General features: G+C 44.2%; 1 protein-coding gene across 3 annotated transcripts in view; it reads left to right on the top strand.

The window, feature by feature from the left end:
• Positions 1–7670: 7670 nt before the first annotated feature.
• LOC140210039 (uncharacterized) overlaps positions 7671–24760 on the top strand; it is a 94713-nt gene continuing 77623 nt past the window's right edge. The window contains exon 1 of one of the 3 annotated variants that reach the window (XM_072278810.1): positions 7671–7885. The gene's annotated coding sequence lies outside the window, so the exon portion shown is untranslated. Of the gene's footprint in view, positions 7886–8127; positions 8239–24760 lie in introns of those variants that run through there. The other 2 variants (XM_072278813.1, XM_072278812.1) reach the window with 2 other exon arrangements.

Here is a 24760-nt window from a genome sequence, read left to right as displayed (position 1 = left end):
TTCTTTAGCCAGAGGGTGGAGAATCTGTGGAATTCATTGCCAATTACAGCTGTCGAGGCCAAGTCATTGGGTATATTTAAAGAGAAGATCGATAGGTTCTTGATTAGTAATGGTGTCATACGTTGCAGAGAGAAGACAGGAGTATCGGGTTGAGAGGGATAATAAATCAAACGTGATGGAATAGTGGATATACTCAATGGGCCAAAAGGCCTAATTCTGCTCCTATATTTTTGGTTTTATAGTCAGGGAAGAATGCGCGAACTCTACAAGGACGGCATTAAAGATCCGGAGAGAAACCAATCAATTATTTCCATCATCTTTGATTTCTGCTCCATTGTTGTTGGTGGAATGGGGAGAAGAGTTCAGCATTCTAATGGAAAAGAAAAGGAACATTTTAGTGACAAAGTGTTACACACAATGTGCTGGAGGATCTCAGCAGGTAAGGCAGCATCTATGGATGGTAATAATCAGTCAACGTTTCTGGCTGATTCCCTTTATCAGGACTAACGGCAAAGACAAGTTCAGGAAGGATACGTGGCTATGATAACAAGTCTGGGTGAGCACTTGGTTGAAAAGTCAGAGAGCAGCAGAGATCACAGAGGAGGAGCAGTGAGAGAAGGTCTTGTAGAACCCCCATCAAAGAGAAGATTTAAACTTTTTAGAGTAAGCATACCTCGAAGAAACTGTGTAGTGAAAAAGTAAATCATAGACAAAAGAGATACTGCAGATGCTGGAGTCTTGAGGAAGGGTCTCAGCACAAAACGTCGACTGTTTATTCCCATCCATAGACGCTGCTGATCTGCTGAGCTCCGCCAGCACTGTGTGCATTGCTCCAGATCTCCAGCATCTGCGGTACCCCTTATGTCAACGAGGAAGTGTTTTTTTGTAACTGGGTCCTCCCCAACCAGGGAGGTTCATATCCCAGACTTTTATTTTAACATTGTGCAGAGCTGAGATCTTATCCTTACTGACACTTAGAAACGGACTGTTTTGCCAAGCAAATTAGCTTTGTAATTTTACATTGTTCCAGTGGAAATACTTCTGAAAGAAGAAGCGGAACATACCGTGGGTTCACCTGAGTAATTCCACTGTGGATCTGATGAAGCAGACTGTGCCTGCATTCACAAGGATATAGAAGAATGAGGAGTCATCTCAGAGATACATGCAAAGTTAATCCTTGGCTTGGCAAGGTAAAACGCTGGAATGATATTGTTATTCATTATCATTATCATTAATTAAATAATATTTGCATAGACAGCCTTGAAGTGTACTTGCTTGAATATATTCGCAGCCCAGGGTGCTTTGAAACAGGATTCTATTTTTCCACTTAAGAGGCCAGCCATTCAGAATGGAGATAAGAAAATCCCCTCACACAGTGAGCGGTGAAGGTTTGAGATTCTGTATCCTGCAGGGCTGTGGAGGCTCAGGCACTGAATGCACTTAAGACAGAGAAAAATAGACAAGGCAAACAGAAAATGCTGGTAATGAGTCTCTGAAGGGTTTTGGCACGAATAGTCAACTGTTCATTGATTTCCATAGTTGCCGCCTGACCTGCTGATTTCCTCCAGTATTTTGTGTGTGTTACTTTGAATTTCCAGCATCTGCAGAATTTCTTGAGTTTATCATTTAAACATTGTCGATAATCTTGTTTCTAGCACGACCTCTGGCAACTCATTCCAAATGCCCACTCTCCTTTTGTGAAAATGTTTGCCCTCAAGTTAATTTTAAGTTATTCCCTTACATGCTGAAGTCATGTCCTCAAGTTTTAAATATCTCCCCCCTACAGAAAAGATTTTTATCAACACCCTTTCTACATCCTTCCTGATCTTATATACTGTACCACTGTAAGGTCACCCCCTCAGCCCTCGGTGTTCCAGAGGGGAAATAGCCCTAGTCTCTCCAATACCACTTTATGACTTAAGTTGTCCAGCCCCAGTAACATCTAGTGAAGTTTATGTGCACTCTTTACACAGAGACAGACAGACTGAGTGGGTGAGCTTTTATCACTGCTGTGTCCAGTAGATGAAGCAGCACTGTGAGGAAGAGCTAAGATACAGTCAAGAACCCCAGTCATAACGGTCATGGAAAGGTCATGATGTAAGAAAAAGGAAAATATCTCCTGGACATCTTGGACTTCAATTGTACTAGATATTATATTCTGGGGTCAAGATCTGGAGCCCGGATGCAGCTTGCCCTGTGGCCCGAGGCCTGTGTGTGTGTGTGTGTGTGTGTGTGTGTGTGTGTGTGTGTGTGTGTGTGTGTGTGTGTGTGTGTGTGTGTGTGTGTGTGTGTATAATTGCACAGGGGTGGGAGGGTGAGAAAGGAAATTGTTTTGTTGCTGTAGTGGTTGTTGTTTGTACATCCTGCTGAACATTGTGGGCACCCTGCGTTGACGCCGGAATGTGTAGCAGCATTTGTGGGCTGCCCCCAGCACATCTTTGGGTGTTTTGGTTGTTAATGCAAATAAACACATCTCACTGTGTGTTTCAATGTACCTGTGATAAATAAATCTGAATCTATATATTAAGGGCATCAAGGAATATCGGGGCAGAGCAAAACTTGGCTCTGAGCTACAAACTATAACCTTACTAAGTTCAAAGGTTCACAGGTCCAATTTAATATCAGAGAAATATATACAATATGTATCCTGAGATACTTTTTCTTTGCAACTATCCATGTAAACAGAGGACTGCCCCAAAGAATAAATGACAGTTCAATATTAGAAACCCAAAGTACCCCCCCAGCTCCCCTACCTCCCATGCGTAAGCGGCAGCAAGCAACAACCCCTCCCCCCACCAGCAAAAAAAGCATCAGCACCCCACCACCAAGCACTCAAGCGTGAGCAAAGCAATAGCAAAGACACAGACTTGCATTTCACCCAGTATACGACATACCACAGGCTTTCTCTCTCCCTAATAAAGGAGAAGCAGGTGTCACCATTTTCCCAGCGAGCAGGGAGCCATAACAAAGAACTTGCTGGTTTACGATGTTAAAAGTCTGTTACGTCGCTTTTTTTAAGCTCTGCGCCTGAAGATCTTACAGATCTCGGGTTTCCCGGTATACAGCCGTAGATGTTTTGACTGCCCTGATGACACACGGGTCTCCTGCCGTTACACTGACCCTCGATCCGCCCATCTCCAGAGCCCCGAGATCTTAGGCTTCCAAATCCGAGCCAGACTCTTAGGCCAAGCCCTTGGCGTGCCGAATGACGGCCAGTTATGAAACCCCGGGAGCGGGTCCCATTCGCACAAAGAACCGAAGTCAGCGTGTAAGTGATGGAACAGTGAACTGGTAATCAGTTTATTAAGGTCACAGGTACTGAGATACAGTGGAAAGCTTTTGTTTTTAGGTTATCCATACAGATCATTCCAAACATATCGAGGTACACTACTGTGCGAAAGTCTTAGGCACATATATATAGCTAGGGTGCCTATGACCCTTATATAGTACCGTATTTGTCAACGTGGAGCGGAAAGCAAATTGTAAATCTGGTGGGAGCTAAGGATGTTGGGAATGGCCAGGGTGGAGCGCTGCAGGAGGGGTGTGGGACAAGTGGTAGAGAAGAAGGGCCAGAGGTGGGGGCAGTGGGGGTGGTAGCATGGGTGCAGACACAACCAGCTCTGAGACACCAGACAAGGCCATTTGATTCTAAACAGTTGGTTTATTGATCATTACGGACACTTCCTGTTCCCTCCTCTTTCCCCAACCACGATTCCCCTTTTTCTGCGCACCCCACCCTTCCCATCTCAGTCCACAACAGAGACCTATAACAGAATCAGGTTTGTCATTACTCACATATGTCATGAAATTTGTTTTTCTGTGTGGCGGTGGTAAAGTGCAATACAGTAAATTGCTGCAGTTCTGTGCCAAAGAGTAGGCACCCTAGCTGTGCCCAGTACTGTAGTACTAAAGAGAAAGAATACAGAATGTAGAATATAATGTTACAGTTACAGAGAATGTGCAGTGCAATAGACAGATAGAGTGCAAGGTCCATGACAAGGTAGACTGAGAGATCAAGAATTCATCTTCATGGAATAAGAGGTCCTTTCAGGAGTCTTATAACAGTGGCATAGAAGCTGTCCTTGAGACTGATGGCTATTATAGGTTGTATGTTTATTTTTGTCACATGTAACAAGATACAGTAAAAAGCTTGTCTTAAATAAGATATAGGGGCAGAATTAGGCCACTTGGCCCATTGAGTCTGCTGGACCATTTCATCATGTCTGACCTATTTTCCCTTTCAGCCTCAGTCTCCTGCCTTCTCCCCATATAACCCTTCATGACCTGACTAATCAAGAATCTATCAATCTAAACAATGACTTGGCCTTCACAGCTGCTGTAGCAACAAATTCCACAGATTCACCACTCTTCGGCTAAAGAAATTCTAAAAGGATGTCCCTCTATTCTGAGGCTGTGTTCTCTGGTTTTAGACAACCACTCCACAAACTGTTCCTGCAGATCAGATTGCATTCAGGTAGAACAAGGCTAAAACAATAACAATGCAGAATAAAATGCTAAAAGTCCAGAGAAAGGAAATTATAAAGTGCAAGATTCTAACAAGGTAGATTGTGAGGTCAAGAGTCCAACTTGGGGGATACGTGTTCTTAGACTTTTGTATGTTCTCCCCAATTTGGGGAGGGAGGGATGAAGAAGAGAGAATGAACTGGGTCAGAGTAGTCCTTGATTATGTTGGCTGCTTTTTCCAAGGCGGTGGGAAGCGTTGACAAAGTCAGTGGGGGAGAGCCTATTTTCAGTAATAGACTGGGCTGCATACACAACTCTGCAACTTATTGCAATCTTGCACAGAGCAGTTGCCATACGAAGTTGTGGATAATGGGATAGGCCAAATGCTCTTTCCCTGCTTTCATTCCTGAAATTCTTATACCAGTTGCCAATGTGATGCTTGGGTGGCATGGTGATAGAGCAGTTAGTACAACACTATTAGAGTGACAGTGGCTCGAGTTTAATTCCCATCGCTGCCTGTAAGGAGTTTGTATGTTCTCCAGAAGGGCTTGTTACTGTGCTGTATCTCTAAATTTTAAAAAATAAAGTTTTTTTTTAATAGTTTGTGCTCGGTAGTACTCAGTCCATCAAGTGCAGCCAAGTTTTGTAAACATACAATCAATATCATTCAACATATAAATTTACAATGGTTGCCTATTAATAGAAGGAACATTAGTGCGTGTACTTGCAATCATATGAAGTTATGGACGTAGTTTAGCTTAACATTTTTTGACCAGTTGACGATTGAGACACAGCCAGGGAACAAACTTCAAAACTGAAGGAGTTCATCAGCTTTCCCATGATCAGCCATGCAGGTGTATGGCAGTGTTTCAACTTGTCGGCTTCTCACTCAGATAATATCACAATTTATGAGCATGCTATAATTAACAATAATATACAGTTTTATCAAAATTCAATTGTGGTCATGCTGTGTTGGTGCTGGAAGCATGAAGACACTTGTACAATCCTCGCTGATTTGATTTGACACAAACAATGCATTTCATTTTTTTTTAATGTACACAAAAGGCAAAGACAATGAACTAGAAATTAAATATCCAACAATTCCAAAGGGTTCTTCAACTACAATAAATACTGTACAACAGGACATTAAATGTGGTCATGGTGTGTAGAAAGTCGTTCAGATAGCTGCAGGGGCTGGAATTGCTCTCTACATCAAATGGCCGTAGACAATAGACATTAGGTGCAGGGGTAGGCCATTCAGCCCTTCAAGCCAGCACCGTCATTCACTGTGATCATGGCTGATCATCCACAAACAGTACCCTTTTCCTGCCTTCTCCCCATTTCCCTTGACTCCACCAACATTAAGAGTTCTATCTAACTCTTTCTTGAAAGCATCCAGAGAATTGGCCTCCACTGCCTTCTGAGGCAGAGCATTCCACAGATCCACAACACTCTGGGTGAAAAAGTTTTTCCTCAACTCCGTTCTAAATGGCTTACCCCTTATTCTCAACCTGTGGCCTCTGGTTCTGGACTCCCTCAACATCGGGAACATGTTTCCTGCCTCTAGCGTGTCCAATCCCTTAATAATCTGATATATTTCAAGCAGATCCCCTCTCATCCCTCTAAATTCCAGTGTATACAAGCCCAGTCACTCCAATCTTTCAACATATGACAGTCTTGCCATCCCGGGAATTAACCTTGTGAATTTACACTGCACTCCCTCAATAGCAAGAATATCCTTCCTCAAATTTGGAGACCAAAACTGTACACAGTACTCCAGGTGTGATCTCACCAGGGCCCTGTACAACTGCAGAAGGATCTCTTTGCTCCTATACTGAACTCCCCTTGTTATGAAGGCCAATATGCTATTAGCTTTCTTCACTGCCTGCAGTACCTGCATGCTTACTTTCAGTGACTGATGAACAAGGACACCTAGATCTCCTTGTACTTCCCCTTTTCCTAACTTGACACCACTCAGGTAGTAATCAGCCTTCCTGATCTTGCCACCAAAGTGGATAACCTCACATTCATCCACATTAAACATTGCATCTGTCCACTCACCCAACCTGTCCAAGTCATCCTGCATTATCATAACATCCTCTGCACATTTCACACTGCCACCCTGCTTTGTGACACCTGCAAATTTGCTAATGTTACTTTTAATCCCTTCATCTAAATCATTAATGCATATTGTAAATAGCTGCAGTCCCAGCACTGAGCCTTGCAGTACCCCACTAGTCACTGCCTGCCATTCTGAAAAGGACCTGTTAATCCCCACTCTTTGTTTCCTGTCTGCCAACCAATTTTCTATCCATGTCAGTACCCTACCCCCAATACCATGTGCTCTAATTTTGCCCACTAATCTCCTATATGGGACCTTACCAAAGGCTTTCTGAAAGTCCAGGTACACTACATCCACTGGCTCTCCCTTGTCCATTTTCATAGTTAAATCCTCAAAAAATTCCAGAAGATTATTCAAGCATGACTTTCCCTTTGTAAATCCATGCTGACTCGGACCGATCCTGTTACTGCTATCCAAATGTGTTGCTATTTCATCTTTTATAATTGACTCCAGCATCTTCCCCACCACTGATGTCAGGCTAACTGGTCTATAATTCCCTGTTTTCTCTCTCCCTCCTTTCTTAAAAAGTGGGACAACATTAGCTACCCTCCAGTCCTCAGGAACTGATCCTGAATCTATAGGACATTGGAAAATGATTACCAATGCGTCCATGATTTTTAAAGCCACCTCCTTCAGTACCCCGGGGTGCAGACCATCAGGCCCTGGTGCTTTTCACGTATCAGGTCAATATTAATAGGTGAACAATAGACACTATTTGGTCAGTAAGGGGCACTATGCCTGTTTAAAAATAGACACAGTACTAGGTTAGTAATGGATAGTGACACAGAAGCTGGTCAGTAAACGATGCCTCTCTAGTCAGTATTGGCCACTCGGTAAATCGTGAACACTGAACTGAGGCGGGAGAAAATATGGTATAGTATTGTGTCATATAAGGGTAGTGTACTGGACTAGTAATAGACCCTATACTGGGCCGCTAATGGACACTGCGCCGGGTCAGCAATGTACACTGTCCTGGCTCACTCTGCTGACTGCCTGTCATCCGGTGATCGGACGGAGAGCGAGTGCCGGTCTCCCCAGAGCCGCTCGGGTCGCTGTGCAACAGCTGCAGTCTGGCTGCCGGGAAATCACATGGCCCAGGGGAGGGTTGCGAAATAAAGTCGGTGCCAAAAGAGAAGTGTGCGTTGTTCGCTCAGTCCAGGTATTGCCCGCAGCCGCTCGGCCATGTGCGCTGACATTTGTGATGTGAACTTTCCCTGAGAAGGCACGTTGTCGAATCCCCGGAGTTACTCCCGACATCTGCTCCCTATGAAGAAGCAAGCGGCTCCCTGCAAACTCAAGGCAAGTGACATTTGGCGCTAAAGCGGTCTCCCGGTGCGGGCTTTCGGACAGTGGAGAAGTTTCACTTAATCGTTGTCAGGGCTTTCTTGCAGAGGGAGTCTTGGTTCGCCTCGGGCGCGATTATTTCCACTAAACTAACATGTACAACTGATCAGGTCGCATCGAATCTGTGTTTTGTCTGTACTTTCACTTTCGTAGCTTTCGTCGTTTGCCCTTCTCTCTCTCCGAAATGCTGCGTTGTAAAAGTATCTGCATGCGAATAGACCTGTGTTCCTCAGACGCTAAATCCTTTTGGTACTCTTCGTGTCGTTAGCCCATTCCTAAAAAAACGGCATCTGCCGAGACGTGACCAGGTAAGGTTTCTTCTTGTCCCTGACTTTTAAGAAAACGCAGCAGCGCTTTTGTGTTTGTACTTCAGCGCGAGAGGGGTTATCTCCACATCCAGAGGTGATTCAAGTGCTGTTTTGCGAAGGCCCCCTTTCCAGTGTGGTCTTTCAAATGTAGGTCAAACTTAACCTCTGTGTGCTCGCAGGTACATAAAGGGTTGTGAGAGCACTGCCTAATCTTCCAATCATTAAGCACCCAAATAGACTTCCATGCCTTATTGTGTGTGTGTGTGTGTGTGCGATCTTGCTGTAGCAAATTTCTTACACAATGACTTTAACCCAAAGTTATTATTGCTGTGACTTGACAGAGGTGTACAAGATGATAAGAGGCTTAGATGGATCCCTTCTAATCTGTAATCGCCCTGAGGGATATTTGTCTAATCTTTAAATGTGTGTTTATTAGTGACCAGCTTTTAAATTTTTTTTTGAGGTACGGCGCGGAGCAAGAACCGCTCCGTTTAGCAATCCCGCAATTTAACCCTAGCCTAACCACGGGGCAATTTACTATGACCAAACAGTTCACTAACCCGCAGGTCTTTGGAATGTGGGTGGAAACCGGAGCACAGGAGGAAACACACGTGCTCACGGGAAGAACGTACAAATTTCTTACAAGGCAGCGGCGGGAATTGATCCTGGGTTGTTGGCATCGTACCCTCTAATTTGTAATGACCAATGTGTGCAAAAAAATATCTTGTGCTGTGCAATTTTTTTGACCAGCGACAACATGTATAAATAAGCCAGTTTTAAAATCTGCAGACAAATCATTGCAAACTCCACGTTGTCAGCACTGTCCGCATTAGAAATTGGAAAAGGGAATGTGATTGTGTACGATCGTGAAATATTCTTATCATACCAACGAGGTAGAGGGTGACAACTTTTTGTGTGCAATTTAAGTTCCGTTGTGTGATAGTAGCAAATGATGTGTGCACGAACATACCTTAGAGGGTACATGGGTTGCTGGCACAGTAAAGGAGTGCGCTGACCACTACTCTACTGTGCTACCCAGCCTCTTGATTTGGGATTTTGCCTCCGCACCCCATTCCCTGCCTTGTGAAACTCCATTATTTAAAGGTTGGTCAAGCCCCGTCCCTTCCTGAGAACCGCCTTTGGCAAAGGAGAGATATACCAGATCAGACCCATTGTCATTGACTTACTTACAAGATGTGAAAGTTGTTGTTTTTGCAGCCGGAACGCGGTGCAAAGAGATAAAATCACTATAAACTACAAAGTAAATAAATAGTGCAATAAAAAAATAGAATTGCAAGGTAGTGGTGTTCATGGGTTCACGGACCATTCAGAAGTCTGAAGCTGTTATTGAATCATTCAATATGGATCTTCAGGCTCCTGCACTTTCTTCCTGGTGGCAGTAACAAGAAGAGGACATGTGTTCAATGGTGAGGATTGTTAACGATGTAAACTGCCTTCCTGAGGCACTTGTAGATGCCCTTTATAGTGGGGAGAGTTGTACCCATGATGGAACTGGCTGAGTATATCCCTCTGCATCCTCTTGTGATCCTATGCACTGGATTCTCCACACCAGACACTTGTGTGGAGAATGAGGAGAATGGGCTTAGCTGGGTAGCTTTTTAAAAGTGATGGTCTTATCTCTTTGAGGTCGTTAAAATCATGAGGGGCATGGATAGAATGAAAACACTTGGTCTTTTTTTTCACCAGGGTTGGGAAATTAAGAGCCGGAGATGACAGGTGAGATGGGAAAAATTTAATTGAAACCTGAGGGGCAACTTTTCTTTAGACAGTGGATGGTTCAGATATAGAACAGGCTGCTCAAGGAAGTGGTTGAGGCAGGCACAATAGCAAATTTTAAAAGACAGCTGAATTGGATTGTGGATTGGAAAGGTTTCGAGGGATATGGACCACATGCAGGCAAATGGGACTTGCTTGGAAGGGCATCTTGGTCAGGCTAGATCAGATGCGCTGAAGTATGATCACAGTATGATTGAGTTTCTCATACAAATGGAGGGTGAAATAGTTCGATCTTAAAACTTGTTTAGTGTATTATGTCTAAACGGGGGAGACTACAAGGGGATGAGGGAGGAGTTGGATAGAGTAGACTGGGAACACAGGCTTTCTGGTGGGACACGAGAAACAGTGGAAGACTTTCATTGAGATTTTTCTTCATGCTCAACAAAAGTATATTCCAGTTAAAAGCAAGGACAGTAAGGTTAGGGAGAGCCAGCCTTGGATAACTAAGGAAGTAAAGAAAGGTATCAAACTAAAAGCTCGTGTGAGGCATCTGGAAGGAAATGGATCCATCAGGCAGATGCAACATGGATTCAGCAAAGGCAGGTCTGTTTGACAAACTTACTGGAGTCCTTTGAGAATATAACAAGCACAGTGGATAGAGGGGAACAAATGGACATTATTTACTTGGATTTCCAAAAAGCATTTGATAAGGTGCCACATGAAAGACTTATCCATAAGATAAGGATGCATAGAGTTGGGGGTGATGTATTAGTACGGATAGAGCAATAGAAAACAGAAAGTTGGGATTCACGGGTGTTTCTCTAGTTGGCAATCAGTAATGAGCGGTGGTTCGCAGGGGTCGGTGCTGGGCATATAACTGTTCACGGTATACATTAACAAAATGGAACAGGGGATCAAGTAGTGTCTCTACGTTTGCTGATGACACTAAATTGAGTGGAAAAGCAAACTGTGCAGAGGATACAGAGAGTCTGTGGAGAGATATAGATAGGTTAATTGAGTGGGCAAGGATCTGGCAGATGGAATACAATGCTGGTAAGTGCAAGGTCATCCGCTTTGGAAGGTAAAATGGAAGATCAGATTATTATTTAAATGGTAAAAGATTGCAACGTAGAGCTGTACAGAAGGACTTGAGAGTGCTTGTGTGTGAATCGCAAAAGTTTGGTTTGCAGGTGCAGCAGGCTGTCAAGAAGGCAAATGGAACGTTGGCTGAGTGGGATTGAATTTAAGAACAGGGAGGTTATGCTGCAACTATATAGGGCACTGTTCAGGCCCCAACTGGAGTACAGCATGTGGTTCTGGGCTCCTTACTTGAGGAAGGATATACTGGCTTTGGAGGCAGTGCAGAGGAGGTTCACCAGGTTGGTTCCAGAAATGAGAAGGTTAGAACATAGAACATGGAATAGTACAGCACAGTACAGGCCCTTCGGCCCACAATATTGTGCCGACCCTTAAACCCTGCTTCCCATATAACACCCCACCTTAAATTCCTCCATATACCTGTCTAGTAGTCTCTTAAACTTCACTAGTGTATCTGCCTCCACCACTGACTCAGGCAGTGTATTCCACGCACCAACCACTCTCTGAGTAAAAAACCTTCTCATAATATCCCCCTTGAACTTTCCACCCCTCACCTTAAAGCCATGTCCACTTGTATTGAGCAGTGGTGCCCTGGGGAAGAGGCACTGGCTGTCCACTCTATTTGTTGGTCTTAATATCTTGTATACCTCTATCGTGTCTCCTCTCATCCTCTTTCTCTCCAAAGAGTAAAGCCCTAGCTCCCTTAATCTCTGAACATAATGCATACTCTCTAAACTAGGCAGCATCCTGGTAAATTTCCTCTGTACCCTTTCCAATGCTTCCACATCCTTCCAATAGTGAGGCGACCAGAACTGGACACAGTACTCCAAGTGCGGTCTAACCAGAGTTTTATAGAGCTGCATCATTACCTCATGACTCTTAAACACTATTCCTCGACTTATGAAGGCTAACACCCCATTAGCTTTCTTAACTACCCTATCTACTTTCAGGGATCTGTGGACATGTACCCCCAGATCCCTTTGCTCCTCCACACTACCGAGCATCCTACCATTTACTTTGTACTCTGCCTTGGAGTTTGTCCTTCCAAAGTGTACCACCTCACACTTCTCCGGATTGAACTCCATCTGCCACTTCTCAGCCCACTTCTGCATCCTATCAATGTCTCTCTGCAATCTTCGACAATCCTCTACACTATCCACAATACCACCAACCTTTGCGTCGTCTGAAAACTTGCTAACCCACCCTTCTACCCCCACATCCAGGTCGTTAATGAAAATCACGATATGTAGAGGTCCCAAAACTGATCCTGTGGGACACCACTAGTCACAATCCTCCAATCAGAATGTACTCCCTCCACCACGATCCTTTGCTTTCTGCAGGCAAGCCAATTCTGAATCCACCTGGCCAAATCTTCCTGGATCCCATGCCTTCTAACTTTCTGAATAAGCCTACTGTGTGGAACCTTGTCAAATGCCTTACTAAAATCCATGTAGATCACATCCACTGCACTACCCTCATCTATATGCCTAGTCACCTCCTCAAAGAACTCTTTCAGGCTTGCTAGACACAATCTGGCCTTCACAAAGCCATGCTGACTGTCCCTTTTCAGACCATGTTTCTCTAAATGCCTATAGATCCTATTTCTAAGAATCTTTTCCAACAGCTTTCCCACCACAGACATAAGGCTTACTGATCTATAATTACCCAGACTATCGCTACTAACTTTTTTGAACAAGGGGACAACATTCGCCTCCCTCCAATCCTCCGGTACTATTCCCGTGGACAATGAGGACATAAAGATCCTAGCCAGAGACTCAGCAATCTCTTCCCTCGCCTCGTGGAGCAGCCTGGGGAATATTCCATCAGGCCCCGAGGACTTACCCGTCCTAATATATTTTAACAACTCCAATACCTCCTCTCCCTTAATATCAACATGCTCCAGAACATCAACCTCACTCATATTGTCCTCACCATCATATTGTCCTCTTCATTAAGATGGAGAGTGACATAGTTAATTCAGAAACAAAGGTTCTGAACTTAAAGAGGGGTAACTTTGAAGGTATGAGACGTGAATTAGCTAAGATAGACTGGCAAATGACACTTAAAGGATTGACGGTGGATATGCAATGGCAAGCATTTAAAGATCGCATGGAAGAACTACAACAATTCTTCATCCCAGTTTGGCAAAAGAATAAATCAAGGAAGGTAGTGCACCCGTGGCTGACAAGAGAAATTAGTGATAGTATCAATTTCAAAGAAGAAGCATACAAATTAGCCAGAAAAAGTGGCTCACCTGAGGACTGGGAGAAATTCAGAGATCAGCAGAGGAGGACAAAGGGCTTAATTAGGAAGGGGAAAAAAGATTATGAGAGAAAACTGGCAAGGAACATAAAAATTGACTGTAAAAGCTTTTATAGATATGTAAAAAGGAAAAGACTGGTAAAGACAAATGTAGGTCCCCTGCAGACAGAAACAGGTAAATTGATTATGGGTAGCAAGGACATGGCAGACCAATTGAATAATTACTTTGGTTCTGTCTTCACTAAGGAGGACATAAATAATCTTCCAGAAATAGTAGGGGACAGAGGGTCCAGTGAGATGGAGGAACTGAGCGAAATACATGTTAGTAGGGAAGTGGTATTAGGTAAATTGAAGGTATTAAAGGCAGATAAATCCCCAGGGCCAGATGGTCTGCATCCCAGAGTGCTTAAGGAAGTAGCCCAAGAAATAGTGGATGCATTAGTGATAATTTTTCAAAACTCTTTAGATTCTGGACTAGTTCCTGAGGATTGGAGGGTGGCTAATGTAACCCCACTTTTTAAAAAAGGAGGGAGAGAGAAACCGGGGAGTTATAGACCGGTTAGCCTAGCGTCGGTGGTGGGGAAACTGCTGGAGTCAGTTATCAAAGACGTGATAACAGCATATTTGGAAAGCGGTGAAATCATCGGACAAAGTCAGCATGGATCTGTGAAAGGAAAATCATGTCTGACGAATCTCATAGAATTTTTTGAGGATGTAACTAGTAGAGTGGATAGGGGAGAACCAGTGGATGTGGTATGTTTGGATTTTCAAAAGGCTTTTGACAAGGTCCCACACAGGAGATTAGTGTGCAAACTTAAAGCACACGGTATTGGGGGTAAGGTATTGATATGGATAGAGAATTGGTTAGCAGACAGGAAGCAAAGAGTGGGAATAAACGGGACCTTTTCAGAATGGCAGGCAGTGACAAGTGGGGTACTGCAAGGCTCAGTGCTGGGACCCCAGTTGTTTACAATATATATTAATGACTTGGATGAGGGAATTAAATGCAGCATCTCCAAGTTTGCGGATGACACGAAGCTGGGCGGCAGTGTTAGCTGTGAGGAGGATGCTAAGAGGATGCAAGGTGACTTGGATAGGTTGGGTGGGTGGGCAAATTCATGGCAGATGCAATTTAATGTGGATAAATGTGAAGTTATCCACTTTGGTGGCAAAAATAGGAAAACAGATTATTATCTGAATGGTGGCCGATTAGGAAAAGGGGAGGTGCAACGAGACCTGGGTGTCATTATACACCAGTCATTGAAAGTGGGCATGCAGGTACAGCAGGCGGTGAAAAAGGTGAATGGTATGCTGGCATTTATAGTGAGAGGATTCGAGTACAGGAGCAGGGAGGTACTACTGCAGTTGTACAAGGCCTTGGTGAGACCACACCTGGAGTATTGTGTGCAGTTTTGGTCCCCTAATCTGAGGAAAGACATCCTTGCCATAGAGGGAGTACAAAGAAGGTTCACCAGATAGATTCCTGGGATGGCAGGACTTTCATATGAAGAAAGACTGGATGAACTAGGCTTGTACTCATTGGAATTTAGAAGATTGAGGGAGGATCTGATTGAAACGTATAAAATCCTAAAGGGATTGGACAGGTTAGATGCAGGAAGATTGTTCCCGATGTTGGGGAAGTCCAGAACGAGGGGTCACAGTTTGAGGATAAAGGGGAAGCCTTTTAGGACTGAGATGAGGAAAAACTTCTTCACACAGAGAGTGGTGAATCTGTGGAATTCTCTGCCACAGGAAACAGTTGAGGCCAGTTCATTGGCTATATTTAAGAGGGAGTTAGATATGGCCCTTGTGGCTACAGGGATCAGGGGGTATGGAGGGAAGGCTGGTGCAGGGTTCTGAGTTGGATGATCAGCTATGATCATAATAAATGGCGGTGCAGGCTCGAAGGGCCGAATGGCCTACTCCTGCGCCTATTTTCTATGTTTTTATGTTTCTATGTCATCCAAGTTCCCTCTCATTGGTGAATACCGAAGAGAAGTTTTCATTGAGGGCCTCGCTCACTTCCACAGCCTCCAGGCACATCTTCCCACCTTTATCTCTAATCGGTCCTACCTTCACCCCTGTCATCCTTTTGTTCTTCACATAATTGAAGAATGCCTTGGGGTTTTCCTTTACCCTACTCGCCAAGGCCTTCTCATGCCCCCTTCTTGCTCTCCTCAGTCCCTTAAGCTGCTTTCTTGCTTCCCTATATTCGTCAATAGATTCATCTGATCCTTGCTGCCTAAGCTTCATGTATGCTGCCTTCTTCTACCTGACTAGATTTTCCACTTCACTTGTCACCCATGGTTCCTTTACCCTACCATTCTTTATCTGCCTCACCGGGACAAATTTATCCCTGACATCCTGCAAGAGATCCCTAAACATCGACCACATGTCCATAGTACATTTCCCTGCAAAAACATCATCGCAATTCACACCCGCAAGTTCTAGCCTTATAGCCTCATAATTTGCCTTTCCCCAATTAAAAATGTTCCTGTCCTCTTTGATTCTATCCTTTTCCATGATAATGCTAAAGGCCAGGGAGCGGTGGTCACTGTTCCCCAGATGCTCACCCACTGAGAGATCTGTGACCTGACCCAGTTCGTTACCTAATACTAGATCTAGTATGGCATTCCCCCTAGTTGGCCTGTCCACATACTGTGACAGGAATCTGTCCTGGACACACTTAAACTCTGTCCCATCTAAACCATTGGAACTAATCAGTTGCCAATCAATATTAGGGAAGTTAAAGTCACCCATGATAACAACCCGTTATTTTTGCACCTTTCCAAAATCTGCCTCCCAATCTGCTCCTCGGTATCTCTGTTGCTACCAGGGGGGCCTATAGAATACCCTCAATAGAGTAAATGCTCCCTTCCTGTTCCTGACTTCCACCCATACTGACTCAAAAGAGGATCCTGCTACATTACCCACCCTTTCTGTAGCTGTAATAGTATCCCTGACCAGTAATGCCACCTTTGCTCCCCTTTTCCCCCTCTCCTCACCTTTTCCCCCCTCTCCTCCCCTTTTTCCCCCCTCTCTATCCCTTTTAAAGCACTGAAATCCAGGAATATTAGGCTATGAGGAAAAATTGAGTCACCTGGACTGTACTTGCTGGAATTCAGAAGGATGAGAGCAGATCTTATAGAAACATATAAAATTATGAAAGGAATAAATCAGATAGATGCAGGAAAGTTGTTTCCACTGGTAGTTAGACTAGAACTAGGGGACATAGCCTTAAGATTCAGGGAAGTAAATTTAGGACCGAGGTGAGGTGGAACTGCTTTTCCCAAAGAGTGGTGAATCTGTGGAATTCTCTGCCCAATGAAGCAGTGGAGGCTACCTCAGTAAATATATTTAAGACAAGGTTGGATAGATTTTTGCATAGGAGGGGAAATAAGGGTTATGGGGTAAAGACAGGTAGGTAGAGATGAGTCCATGGCCAGATCAGCCATGATCTTACTGAATGGTGGAGCAGGCTCGATGGGCCAGTTGGCCTACTCCTGCTCCTTATCCTTATGTTCTTGTGAAGGGCCTTTTCTGTGCTGTATGATTTTATGACCTGCTCCTGCACTGTTCTAGGACGTGCAGAATCATTTCACAAGCACCCTTTTCAGCAGGATTCAGCTGTGGCTCTAGCACGTACTTCTCCTTGCAACAAAATACCAGGGTAGTCAATGTATATGGACTGACTTTCTGAATCTCCACCTTTGCCGCCAGCGCCAACATAGCATGCCCTTCATGTTTGGTAGAACAGCACGAGCAGCTGCAACGACTAAACAAAACAACGTCAACAAAACAAGCCCCTTTTTCTCTCTCCCACCCATACACACACACACACACACACACACACACACACACACACACACACACACACACACACACACACACACGCACAGTCAGGCCTGCAACCACATGAGAGGCTCCCTCCGGCCCCCCAGACGTCCAGTCCCCGGCCTGGATTTAGGGCTTCCAGTTTCCGGACACTACCTCACTATTCCTCTTCCACACAATTTGTTTATTTATTTTTGCAAGTTATAGTGATTTTTATGTCTTGAACTGTTCTGCTACAAAACAATGCAAAACAACAAATTTCACAACATTTCTCAGTGATAATAATTCAGATTCAGATTCTGCAGTCTATTTAAAACAGCCTTGCTATTCAATACGATCAGACCAATCTATTCCAGGCTTCCTTTGTTCCACATTCTCCTAATCCTCAATCCCCTGATCACTAAAAGATATTTTAATGAGCTGGACTCTCCAACTCTCCAGAATAGAGAATTCTAGAGATTCACTACCCCATGGTGAGAAAAAATTTCTGCATCTCTTAATTACAAATGCTACCTCCGCCCCCGCCCGATTTGGAAACTATATGCCCTCGTTCAAAACTTTCCCTCTAGTGAAAACATCTGGATATCTACCTTATCATATCCCCTTAGGATAAAGTATGTTTCAAGAAGTCTTACCTGTGACTCCTCTAAACTCTAGAGAAAACAGACCCAAACTGTTTAGCCTCCCTCGGCCAGCCAAAGAAATCAATTCCCAAGTTCAAAGTAATGCAGTTATTAAAGGAAACATAAATTGTTGATATACTTTATATAACAGCTCAGGATCGGGAACTAAAGAATTCTGCTTCCTCATCTTATGGTCTTACAATTTCAAGCTAGGAGTCCTTATTGGATGGTAGTAGGTAATAAATTTAGTAGGAAATTATAAAAGACATCAGAATCAGATTTATTATCATAGACTTATATATGTCATAAAATTTTGTTATTTTTGCATCAAGAGTACAGTGCAATATATTAAAAATGCAATAGGTAACAATGAAAAATATAAAATAAAAATATTGCAGAAAGAAAGCAAAATAGGTAGTGTTCATGGGTTCATGAATCGTTCTGAAATCTGATGGCGGAGGGGAAGAAGTTCTTTCTGAAACATTGACTGTGCATCTTCGCTCTCCTATACCTCCTCCCTGATGGCAGTAATGAGAAGAGGGCAAGTCCTGGATGCTGAGGGCCCTCAGTAATTCTTGAGATGTCACCTTTGGAAGATGCCCTTGATGTTGGGGAGTTGCTCCCGTGATGGGGCTGGCTAAGTCTACAAACCTCTGCAGCCTTTTCTGTACCTGTGCAACTGTGCCTCCATACCAGTTTGTGATATAATCAGTGAGGATACTCTCCACGGTACATCTGTAGAAATTTTACTAAATTAGTATACCAAATCTTCTGAAACCCCTAATGAAGTAAGGCCACACACAGGTGTGCCTTCTTTGTGATTGCGTCGAGATGTTGGACCCAGGATTGATCCTCTGAGAAGCTGACACCCAGGAACTTAAAGTTGCTCACCCTTTCCACTGCTGGCCCCTCAATGTGGATTGGTGTGTGTTCTCCTGATTTTTGCCTTCCTGAAATCCAAAATCAATTCCTTGGCCTTACTGATGTTGACTGCAAGGTTGTTGGTGTAACACTGCTCAATCAGCTGATGTACCTCATTCCTGTTTGCTTCCTCATCACCATCTGAGATTCTGCCAACAGTTGTGTCATCGGCAAATCTATAATTGGCCTTTGAATTGGGCCCAGACAGAGTCATGGGTGTAGAGAGTGTAGAGCAGTGGGCTGAGCACGCATCCTTGCACTGTTTGTCAGTGAGGATGAGATGTTATTTCTGATCTGCCGACTGTGGTCTCCCAGTGAAGGATGTCACGGGTACAGTTGTAGAGAGAAGTACTGAGGGACAGGTTCTGAAGCTTGTTGATTAGCACAGAAGAGATGGCATTGAACGCTGAGCTGTAATCAATAAACAGTAGAAATTGCTGTCATCCAAGTGGTTCAGAGCCAAGCTGAGAGTGAGTGAGACTGCTTCCAGTGTAAACCTGTTGTGAGCATCACAATAGCATAGTGGTTAGTGCGACACTAGTATCACTGGGGGCGTTTCAGAGTTCAGAGTTCAGCTCCAGTGCTGGCCGTAAGGAGTTTGTTCGTTCTCCCCGTGAACAGTGTGGGTTTCCTTCAGGGGCAAAAATTTCCATCCACAGTCCAAAAGATGTACCAATTAGTAGGTTAACTGGTCATTGTAAATAGTCCTGTGATTAGGTTAGGGTTAAGTGGGGGGTTGCTGGGCAGTGCGGCCTGTTGGGCTGGAAGGGCCTGTACCGCATTGTATCTCTAAATGAACAAACAAACAAAACAAACAAATTGCAGTGAATAGTGAGATCTTATTTGCTCATGGGCTCTCACTCCCAATGCCAGCACATGTCGTCTATCCCTTGTAGCCTCTCAGTTGGGGAGGCTAATTAGTCTTCAGCACTGGGGGTGGGAATCAGACACAGCCCGGACTGTGTAAGGACGGCAGATTCCCTTCCCGGAGAAATGGTAGTGAACCAAGCAGGTCTTTACATGGAGGCGCAAGAGACGCAGATGAATAAACTGGAGCAAAATCCATCTCAACGGGGGTCAGACAGCGTCCGCAGAGGGAAATGGACAGTTGACATTTTGGATTAAGTCCTCTCATCCAGCCTCTAGGTCTGAACCTGAAGCGTCAACTTCCCACTTCCCTTAACCGTTGGTTTTTATGTGGTTTCATCACTGAGATTAGCTTCTTTTTTTCTTCTTCAAAAATCCTTTTTTAAGTTTATTTGAATTCTCTGTGGGACTTGAACTCAAGTTGCATAGTCTAGATAGAACTCCAGCTTCTAGTCTGGTAACGCAGCCACTGCATTATCACATCACTTGGCATGACTGTCAGCAGATGATATGGTTACAAGGGTGTGGCTCTGCTGCTCCCGCACTTAATAAACACTTGAGGGAAGAGGGAATGATTCACAGTTCTGAGGTTTGCTGGTGTGATGAAGGGGGAGAAGTGGTGCAGCGTAAACACTAGTATGGATTAGATGGAATAAATGCCCATTGTCCGTGCTGATGCTTTATGCAATCTAATGAAAACAAGTGGTTCTCAGTCTAACACCACGTGCTGAAACTTAATAGTTGATGTTGGGAATTGTTCAAAGTTCTGATGTACAATCCTATCTTGAAGTACTTCTACTTCTTATTTGTTCAACAGTGAAAAATGTCAGTGTTTGTACTAACACTTTCAGGAGATTACATTGGTAAAGCACACTTATCTGAGATACAGTATGCCCAGATAATCGAGAGGACTTTTTACAATGTGTAACTAAGGGCACGGGAAAGCCCCGAGGCAGATTTCCTGCTTTAGAAGGGAAAGGAGGTTATGACAAAGGGGTTGGCTTAGGAGTGGGGAGAGGGTTTGTGTGGGGTACATACATACTTTATACTTTATTGTTGCCAAACAATTGATACTAGAACGTACAATCATCACAGCGATATTTGATTCTGTGCTTCCCGCACCCTGGATTACAAATATTAAATATTAAAAATAGTAAATATTAGTAAATATTAAAAGTTTAAATTATAAATCATAAATAGAAAATAAAAAATGGATACCTTCTCATTCTATACTGTACATCCTGCACAGTTAGGCACTGAAGATGGTGTATATACCATGATTAAACCATAGAACATGGAACAGTAGTGAAGTCACTCAAATTGTGTACGATGTTCTCCAAAGGGGTTGTCTATTGGCGTGTCCTCAGGTGGCTGTAGGGGCCGATCTGAGATCTACATATTCCATGGGACTTAATCCAGGATGTTAGGATGGATTCCCTGAACGGACTCCCCTGATGTGTCTTTGCTTAGCGTGGGGAGGGTGACGCACATGATTCATGGAGATCGGGGTCAGGGTCCAGTGGCCTGGAGTGCAAGATGACTGGGGACCCTTCCCTGCTGTGGCCTCACTCCACCTCCGCTGCGCTGCGATGTGTCGTCGTCTCCTGCCAGCACCACTGTCAGGCTCTTGGCTGGATTGCTCTTCGTCTGCATCCTCTCTCTTGGTTTCACCGCCACGGGTGACCCTAGCCGGAGCTAAGCGCCGGATGGGTAAACTCCAGGCGGCATCGCTCTCTGGGGCTCACAGGTCTCTCCACAACAACCTTTGGAGAGGACATGCAACAGCAGAGCACGCAGACGAGTCTTTCACTCCGTGATGTGAGCGCCAACCATGCTGATAGATCTAATCACTCCGGCTGCACAAGATCCATATCTCTCTATTCTCCGTCTGTTCCCGTGTCTCTTAAAATTTATTTTTGTATGTACTTTAAGTAAACTGTGGGATTAACTCTTACAATCACAGCCACTAGACCTCCACATTGAACGTTCCGCATTAGGAAGCCCAAGGCGCTTACAGACTCCAACACTGGCATGAATCAACACTCTCCTGACCAATCACTAAATGATCTAGCCTTCTCCCTGTAAAGGGTATCACCCCACACGTGGAATGTATATATAAACTCCTACTATTTGTTTCAAAGGAATCCTGTTTGAGATTTGTTTCTCTGTAAATTCTAATGTTTAAGCAGAATTTTTTGATGCTTATAATGTCATTTACACTATTCCAAGAAGTGAGTCTCTTGCACAAGTCACACATAAAATGATTTAACCCATGTTAGATCACATGTTGCTTCCGTAAAGCAAACAGCACTATAAAGGACCTCACGCACCCCTCATACAAACTCTTCTCCCTCCTGCCATCTGCAAAAAGGCACCGAAGTATTCAGGCTCTCACGACCAGACTATGTAACAGTTTCTTCCCCCAAGCCATCAGACTCTTCAATACCCAGAGCCCAGACTGACACCAACCTACTGCCCTCTACTGTGCCTATTGTCTTGTTTATTATTTATTGTAATGCCTGCACTGTATTGTGCACTTTATGCAGTCCTGGGTAGGTCTGTAGTCTAGTGTAGTATTGTGTTGTTTTACGTAGTTCAGTGTAGTTTTTGTATTATTCATGTAGCACCATGGTCCTGAAAAACATTGTCTCGTTTTTACTGTGTACTGCACCAGCAGATATGGTCAAAATAACAATAAACAGTGACTTACTTGACTTGATATACAGGCAATTATTTCCAAGTTAATTTGAGTCTGTTGGAATTTTAGTGTGCAATTCTGCTTAATGCCCTGAGATTTTCAAACATCTCAATAAAAGGATCTCATTCCAGCTCTAATGAAGCATCTCAACCCAAAATACTGACTATCCATTTCCCTCCAGAGATGCTGTCCACCCACTGTGCTGCTCTGGGAGTTTTTTTTTTTGCTGATCTTCATTCCAGCATCTGCAGTCTTCTGTGTCTACATGCTGACCTTCCTCGCAGACTTGCAGTTTTCAGCTCATGGGATATTACTGCTGCGTTTTCATGTTAATCTCCAAGCCAAATGTTGTGCTGTAGCTATGGAGCCATACAGTACAGAAACAAGCCCTTCAGCCACCTCGTTCATACTAGCTACTTTGCCCACATCGGGTCCATAACCTTGCCTATTGAAATGCCTGTGTAAACATCACTGAAGCACAGTGATTGTATTTAATTCTAACTACCTTCTCTGCTACCATGTTCCAAGTATTAACCACCTTGATGTACATTTAATCTTCAAACCCACTTTAAAACCAGAATCAGGTTTGTTAGCACTAGCACATCATGAAATTCATTCTACTTTGCAGCACGCACAAAAAAAACTAAGTCAGCAGTAAGAAACACGTTTGTAATAGATAGATTAGATGGATAAAGCAAAACAGTGAAGTAGTGTTCATAGTTCATAGACTGTTCAGAAGTCTGAAGGAGGGGGTGGAAGAAGCTGTTCCTAAAACATGTATTGTACAGAAGCATGAAGTCACATTCTCAAAGATTTAGGTTCTTCCCCTTTGCCATTTGATTTCTGAATGGTCATTCAACCCATAAACATTATCTCACTACTTTTTATTTCTATTTTTGCACTACTTAACTATTTTATATATATGCTTTCTGTAATTCAGGTCTGTTATTATGTATTGCATTGTACTGCTGCTGCAGAGTTAATAAGTTTTACAACTTATGTCAGCGATGTTAATCCTGATTCTCTAAACCGCGTCCTCTCATCTTAAACCTGGGCCCTTTAGTTTTTGATACCATTACCGTAGAAGAAATGTTTCTGGAGCAACATACACAAAGTGCTGGAGGAACTCAGCAGGTCAGGTAGTACCAACGTAGAGAAATAGACTGTCGGCATTTGAGCCAACATGCTTCAACAGGACGACAAAGTCTCATGATTACGAAAAGATAATCAGCAGTCTGTCCCAAGTCTCATAGCATTATACATACCCCTATCATATCGCTCCTCATTCTCTTGCACCTGAGGGAAATCAAGTCACACTACCCAACATCTCCCCAAGTTCCTCCAATATAGGTAAGGTCCTGGTGAACAACCTCTGCCCTCCCGCCATCACCACCGCAACACTCACAACACGCTGGAGGAACTCAGCAGGTCAGGCAGCATCCGTGGAAACGATCAGTCAATGTTTCGGGCCGGAACCCTTCGTCAGGACTGTAGAGGGAAGGGGCAGGGGCCCTATAAAGAAGGTGGGGGAGGGTGGGAGGAGAAGGCTGGTAGGTTCCAGGTGAAAAACCAGTAAGGGGAAAGATAAAGGAGTGGGGGAGGGGAGGCAGGGAGGTGATAGGCAGGAAAGGTGAAGAAGGAATAGGGGAAAACACAATGGGTAGTAGAAGGAGGCGGAACCATGAGAGAGGTGATAGGCAGCTGGGGGAGGTGGCAGAGTGAAATAGGGATAGAGGAAGGGAGGGGGAGGTAATTACTGGAAGTTGGAGAATTCAATGTTCATACCAAGGGGCTGGAGACTACACAGACGGTACATGAGGTGTTGCTCCTCCAACCCGAGTTTAGCCTCATCATGGCAGTAGAGGAGATTGACATTGAATTCTCCAACTTCTGATAATTCCTTCCCCCTCCCTTCCTCTATCCCTATGTCACTCTGCCCCCTCCCCCAGCTGCCTATCACCTCCCTCATGGTTCCGCCTCCTTCTACTACCCATTGTGTTTTCCCCTATTCCTTCTTCACCTTTCCTGCCTATCACCTCCCTGCCTCCCCTCCCCCACCCCTTTACCTTTCCCCTTACTGGTTTTTCACCTAGAACCCTCCAGCCTTCTCCTCCCACCCTCCCCCCACCTTCTTTATAGGGCCTCTGCCCCTTCCCTCTACAGTCCTGACGAAGGGTTCCGGCCCGAAACGTTGACTGATCGTTCCCATGGATGCTGCCCGACCTGCTGAGTTCCTCCAGCGTGCTGTGAGTGTTGCTTTGACCCCAGCATCTGCAGAGTATTCTGTGTTTAGGCATCACCACCATATCATTCCTGTAGTGTCGTGACCAGAAGTGCACGCAGTACTGCAAGTGCTTTGTAAAGTTGCCTCATTGACCTTAATGTGAGGGTGGCACAATAACATAGCAGTTAACATAACGCATTAGAGTGCCAACTGTAAGATCGGGGTTCAGTTCCCACTGTTGTCTATCAGGAGTTCATA

This window comes from Mobula birostris, chromosome 14 (assembly GCF_030028105.1).
Source record: "Mobula birostris isolate sMobBir1 chromosome 14, sMobBir1.hap1, whole genome shotgun sequence".
NCBI lineage: Eukaryota > Metazoa > Chordata > Chondrichthyes > Myliobatiformes > Myliobatidae > Mobula > Mobula birostris.
Note: the sequence above shows the minus strand (reverse complement) of the source record. Positions and strands in the feature narration are given on the sequence as shown.